Here is a 6,747-nt window from a genome sequence, read left to right as displayed (position 1 = left end):
ATACTGCTTGATAATTATTCGAGCCTATTAAGGTCAAATTTAATCATATCAGCCGTAAAGCAGCTTTTAATGGTAGACTCTGCAAAGTGTTTATCGCTTAGATCAAATGCCCATTCAGTGGGACATGCAATTAACAACTCAGCACCAGACTTTTAATTACAATTTTTTCTTCCCTGCACAGAATGACTGCACTAAACCTGTCAAATGACGACACGGGCCTACTTTTTCGTTAGCCTGTAATTTACCCATCAAAGAACCTTAATGCGGTCGCCCATTAACCGTCACGGGAAAAATCATTGTCCTCACCGCGGTAATATCCTTTCCCTCATTTTCTGACGGTTCAAATCTTTTGGTTTAGAATTCAGTGAAAACTATTCACCCTGGGCCGAGCTGCTAATATATGATGTAAATAATTAATGTGTGGTTAATTTCATTAATTCACATTTCATTACATTAATTCATTGCTTTTGGCTTCGCCAATTTGTCTCGGGCGCTGCTTTAGATAAGCTGATCAAACAGTCCAGACAAAACTCAGGTGAAGACCTAGGAAGCATTCTGACTAATATCATACGGTAAATTTTGCATAAATGCCCCTTGGCACTAAATTCAATGTGAATTGGGGTGTGTAATGTTTACGGCACTTCATTGACGTCTCTTTTGTAAGTCAGGCAAACATTTTGTACCACGATCTTAGCGAAAGTGGTCTGTATTGCCTGCTGTCACAGGCTTTTGGCTAAAAGATCTGGTTTGTGGTCAGAAAAGCCAAGAATCTGGTAAGTGGATCATTCTGAATTCTGTGTAGTTTGACCGATTCAAACATTGACAAGAAATGAATGTTTAAGAACCCCACAGTTCCTTTATATATCCTTAGAGCTTAGAGCTGACGATTTTTTTCACTAAGAAACTGTTCCACACTTAGGGTGTTATTCTTTTTTGTTTACAATCAAGTTTCCGCAATCAAGGGGTCTGGTAGCCCAACCCCTGGGCTGACACTGATAAATCGGCTTTACTATCGACAACTTTGTCAATTTATTTAGATCTACGTTAGTTAAGTCTTGCTGAGTTGCTGTCGATGGAACTGAGGGTTTAGACTGTTTTAGGAAATCAACATTGAAACAGACTTTTGTCTCCTAGCCGAATACTCCAGGTATGTTTCGCCTTGTTTCCAACGCGGATCAAATGTTGCCATGATCTAGGCAAGGTTTCACTGCACGCTCATGTGTTGTTATTGAAATGACGGAAAGGCGCTGTTATTGGAACCGACAGCCTTAATCAGAAATCTCGCTCATAAGAACCAATGCGGATTGAGAATAGATGCCTTTTCAAATTTTCAATGATTTATCTGATCGTCACAAATTTCAATTTTGACAGTAATTCATCAGGCGTGGTAGGTTTAATTCTTCAACTCAACTGTTTCAATAATATCGTCTCAGTTCTGCAATAAAATGATGTTATCTTGGTGCTCAAATACTATTTAATCATTTAAGAAATCCTATTAAGAGTCTCTCAAAAGTTAGCTGGTTCGAACAATAGTTTCTACGGAGTAATATCAGAATTTCGCAAGACCATGTTGTTGGTCATTTATGAGCGCCGATACTTTGCTATGATTCTTTGCCTTTTCAGTGCCGTGAACGAAACATGAAGCCCAAAATAAAAGTTTAAATCGAAAGGCCACATATGACATAACGTTTTATTCATTATCTCTACCATCTCGTTGCATAATCAAAAAGATAAAAATCCACCTTTTGTGGGCAGTTTGTTTTGAAATCGTGAGCAGTCGACCAGCAAAGTACTTGCCAAAATTGAAAACAAAAACACGGTGCCCTTAGGCAATTTCTCGCCGGAAAAAATACCGAAATTGCAAATCTACTATGTGCTTTCCTGTTTAAAATTGTAGTGGGTTGTTTGTTTTGCTTTGGCGAATACCACAGGCAATTTTAAAAAGAAGTGATAAAATGCTATAAAAGATAACTATTATGTTCTTGAGGTTTCCCGTGAATTCCTAACTCGGAAGGGATTGTCAAAAGTGTGTAACTGTCTTTTCTATTCATGATTATAATAAATAATGCTGTTCCAATGATTTTTGTTTGTGAAATAACACAAATATCTCGAGCTAAAAGCATTTTGGAATTGTGTACATTGAGTGTTTTTTAAATACATTAATTAGTTTCTTTAAAGGGTTTCCTTTGTTTTGAAACTTCAAAACAGCTTTTTGGCAAAAATATTAGTAAAACACGAAACAGCATAAAAACACTCCTTGCTAAAAGCTTTCATACAAACAGGCACCTGCTCGCGGATTTTATGAAAATATGTACCAGTAAGAATGTCATTAATGTACTTCAAATTCGAAACTAACATTAACTCAAAGCCGACTACATTTTTTTTTAATTAAAATGAGTTCTTTGACTCTAAAAATCATTTCTAACATTTGTTTTTCGCCGTTCGTCATCAGCGCTAAAATTCACAATCGCTTAGTCTTATCTGAGACTGATATGTTTAAATATGGAAACAAAGTTGAACATTGTCAATTACATGAAACGTACTCCGACTTACGAATTGAAATTATTGAACAAATGGAACTTTAATATAGACTTTTTTGTAAGAAAAGGAGAATTCCATGCATCAATATGTTTTCAAGAAAAGTTTCGGATGTTAGCGAATTGCAAACCTTCTCGAAAATGGTTCGCTTTTTCACCGTTCTCCGACCAGCGCATTTTTAAATCAATTTTCTACCATGGTAGTTCACTGTGAACTGATAGAAACTTGTCATTTGTGTATTACTTTTCAAGAAGATCAACCCTCTTTTGTCAAGTTTTTTTATGATTAAGCAGGACTGTGCAAAGTTCGATTAAAATTTGCAAAGAGCAAATTAGCGTTTGAGATTTTAATGAAATGGCAAACCCCTTGAAAGCTTGTTCCCAAACTATTGACGCGGGAAATGCGGTGGGTATCTCAGTTGTATTTAATTGTCCCTCTGTTGTTTGGAAACTAGCTTTTGACGGGTAAAACGTCTGTCAGACATGTGTTGATTACTTTTAAGAGACAAGATTACCGAAAGAATTGCAAATAGAATTTAAATTCAAGCAGTAATTTGAAATTTGTGGGGCTTTGTAGCGTCAAACGTTTACCGTGCGAAGAAATGGAACAAAATTTAAATCCAAACCAGAGAATCCAAACGATCCAAACACGAAATGTGGCCCGAATAACCGTAGACTAAGAGCAGTATCTCTTTTGCTCGAAAATGCGCGGGGAAGACTGAGAGCGCAAAAAAACTGAGCAAGCACGATATTCGGGGGGCGCGTCCCCAGTCGGTCCGCGCCGAAGAAAATGAATTAAAAAAGCAAGGAAACTTCATACATGTCAAGCGGTATGGAAGGGATGGCGCAGTGGTGAGAGCACTCGCCTCCCACCAATTTGGCTCGGGTTCGATTCCCGGACTCGGCGTCATATGTGGGTTGAGTTTGTTGTTGGTTCTCGTCCTTGCTTCGAGAGGTTTTTCTCCGGGTACTCCGGTTTTCCCCTCTCCTCAAAAACCAACATTTCCAAATTCCAATTCGATCTGGAAAGTGTCCCCAATTAGTACTCTGCGCTAAATACTGATTGACGCTTAAATGAAGTGATTTATTTATTTATTTATTTATTTATTTATTTATTTATTTATTTATTTATTTATTTATTTTATTGAAACGCGTCAGCTGTCCAAATATAATTTTAAAACCAACATTCACAATGCTTTACTCCAAAGACTTTCAGTAGAAAATAACTATATGATTTACCCAATTTATCAGCGAAAATATTATGAAGCCTCGGTTTCTAGTGTTTGCTTTCATTGATACAAGCTCCTTATAGCCTTATTTCACATAATACATTATATTATACATTATATTGACTGTAAACATATCTATATACTTAACTTGATTTAATTTTTTCTTTGTCTTGTTCCTTAAATATTGCTTGTAACCACTGCTCGCTTTTGCTAACTGCAGGCAGTGCACATTTCTTGTAAGCCAGTTATGTCAAGAAACAATAAACAGAACTGAACTGGACAGACTTATTTGAGCCATTATCAAGCCACTTTGCCTTCATAACAATTATAGCATCATCGAAACGTCGGGCAGCTTTAGTTTTAATATTTGTACTGAAGTTTTTCAGTAAATCTTTAACTATACGATTTATTTATTTAATTTAAAGGATCGATTGAGGGGAACTTTCATTAGTTTCTGGTAAAACCACTCAATGACGTCATTCGTGCGTCTGTGATCTGATCACAGACTCCGCTACACCAATCACGAGTATTTTGCCTAACTTGTGATTACCTTGACCTTACCTCAAGCTTCAAATCATTCTAATGAATGTAGACGTTTCTTTTTAGTTGGTTTTAATAACTCCTTTTTGAAATCAAAATATGACAATTAACAGACTGGAATCCGCCCCAAAACAGAACTATTGTGAACCAGAGAACGCGGCACAGAAGGAAGGGAATCATCTAGTTTGGATTCTAGTTCGAGCTGAGAGCGAGTTGGACTTCAGACCTTCAGTCAGTTCGAGTTGCAAGGACTACTATAAAAATACAAAAAATATATTTTTATCCTACTTGCCCCTATCATGTTGCGCTGTTGAAATAGCAAGATGGCAATCAGTATTTTCGTCTCTTGTCCATGAAATCGATAAAAACAGGCATTTTAAGCTCAGTTTTCGCAGTTTTTTTGCGGTGCAACACTTTCCAGTTTTGAAAATGCGGGTTTTTCAAAAATTTTGCTGTTACGAAAAGCCTTTCAAGAAAGTTGTTAGGAGAGCTAAGCGAAGAACGAAGAACCAATTAATCTTCATTAAAAATATATTTTTACGGTAACCCATAGGTGCCATCCCTAAACACACACATTATAATTTTGTATCTTGCAATAATTTTTACTCCCGTGGTAATTTTCCTCGCAATTATGTTTCCGGACCAGTCATCTCATCTCGTGAAAATTTTATCACGAGATAATTTTTTATCTCGCGATAATTTTGTAGTTTGAACTGAGGCTTTCAAAACATATGTTCAAAAGATCGTCTCCAGTACCTACATCCCTTCCTGAAATTTTTCAATTTGTGAGACGGAAAGGCAACAGATAAAACCTAAGACCTCTTACCTCTTCTTCTGAACTTCTGTATCTGAAACCTTCAAAATCTCTCCACTGCAATCGAAATAGCATGACGCGAAACGCTTATGGCTTTAATATGAATATTTCCAAGGGGGAGAGCCCGCTCTTGGTGTGTCATACGCCATCAGTAGCCAATCACACGCATGTAAGACCAAGTCATTTTTAACCAATGAACTGCAGCCCCCAATACCACTTGCGGCCCTACAAACATTTTTCCCGATACCATGTACCACCCTGCGATCCCAATTTAGCAAAATCAAGATTTTTTTCTGGTTTCCGAACTATATTTTTTGCGTTTTTAAACTTATGAAACGTTCAATTTCATACTTCAATTTCAATCTGACCTTAAATCTCTGTAAGTCAGGGTGCATGTGATCTCTCCTGCAGTCCCATAGATACAATTTTCCGATGATAATAAAAAAATTTAGAAGGTTTACAAGGGAAGAGTTTTGAGAGGAAATTATTCTAACTACTACATCTTGAAGTGATAATTGGATCTTGTCATTCGTTAAAGAGAGCCAATAATACTCGAAGTTGGACCAAAACAGCCTTCAATGACTGCATAGAAAAAGTCTCAGGTACTGTCTCTGTGAGACGGTTTACGAACTATTTGTTCCCACTGTAAGTACGTACTATACTTTTACGCAAGGACTACAAGGATGCCTCTTCGGGGCTTCTGGGCCAAAAAAGCTATATTAGCGGCATTTAAGTTAATAAAGTTGATGAAAAAGCCCTTCAATCATTTTTCTTTCACTAAAAGCCAAAAGATGTTAGATATTTCAAAATAGCTACAGAAGGAAAAGATGCTGCAAGCTGAAAAATGAAATGGGAAAATCTCACAGTATTTTTGCTCTGCGACTCTGCGAGCCTTTCCGCAATGTACGATACGATCGGATACGATTCGATACGATAACTTTATATTTTAACACGGTAATTTTATCAGCTTATAAATCAATCATTATCAACTATCTATCTACCTAACTACAATTGTTAAAGAAAAAAATAAAAACAACAAAGGCTGCTTTTCTTGGAGGTGGTGCGGTTTAAAATCTCACTTAAACTTTACTTAAAACTGTGGAGACTGTTGATAAAATAGAACCTTTTTATCCCACCGACACATTTGTCAGCAAGCTTTCAACAAGCTTTAAATCCGGAATTGAAACCCTTTATTGATATTTGTTCAAAACGCACTTTATAATTACTCTTTAAAGAATAGTTTTTGTTCTCTGTTTACTTAACTAGTTAAAGGAAGTGTCAGTGAAATTGCTAACGCAGCTTTGTTTTCCTGGCATCATTTCTTCTGTTGTAACAATACTGGCGCTGACTATTATGCGTTAAAACACAACTTGAGACCTTTCCAATGTTGCTGGTTTACGAAAATACTAGTAGCTGACCTTTTCTCGCCGATTTTTAACGACCGTTTTGACCCCTGGAAAAGTTAGGAAAACGAAGGGAATTAATTTCCAATGTTGCGAAATTTTGAGTGGACATTTTCTCGAAGAAAACTGAAGATTTTCTTTACAACGTAATCCGAATTCCTAAGGCGATTAAGGCCCGTCCTCCGAACAGATACCCACCGAAATCAGACCGTTGGTTGACCCTG

The sequence above is a fragment of the Pavona decussata genome, unplaced genomic scaffold, assembly GCF_977016875.1.
Source record: "Pavona decussata unplaced genomic scaffold, jaPavDecu1.1 SCAFFOLD_19, whole genome shotgun sequence".
Classification (NCBI taxonomy): Eukaryota; Metazoa; Cnidaria; class Anthozoa; order Scleractinia; family Agariciidae; genus Pavona; species Pavona decussata.
Note: the sequence above shows the minus strand (reverse complement) of the source record.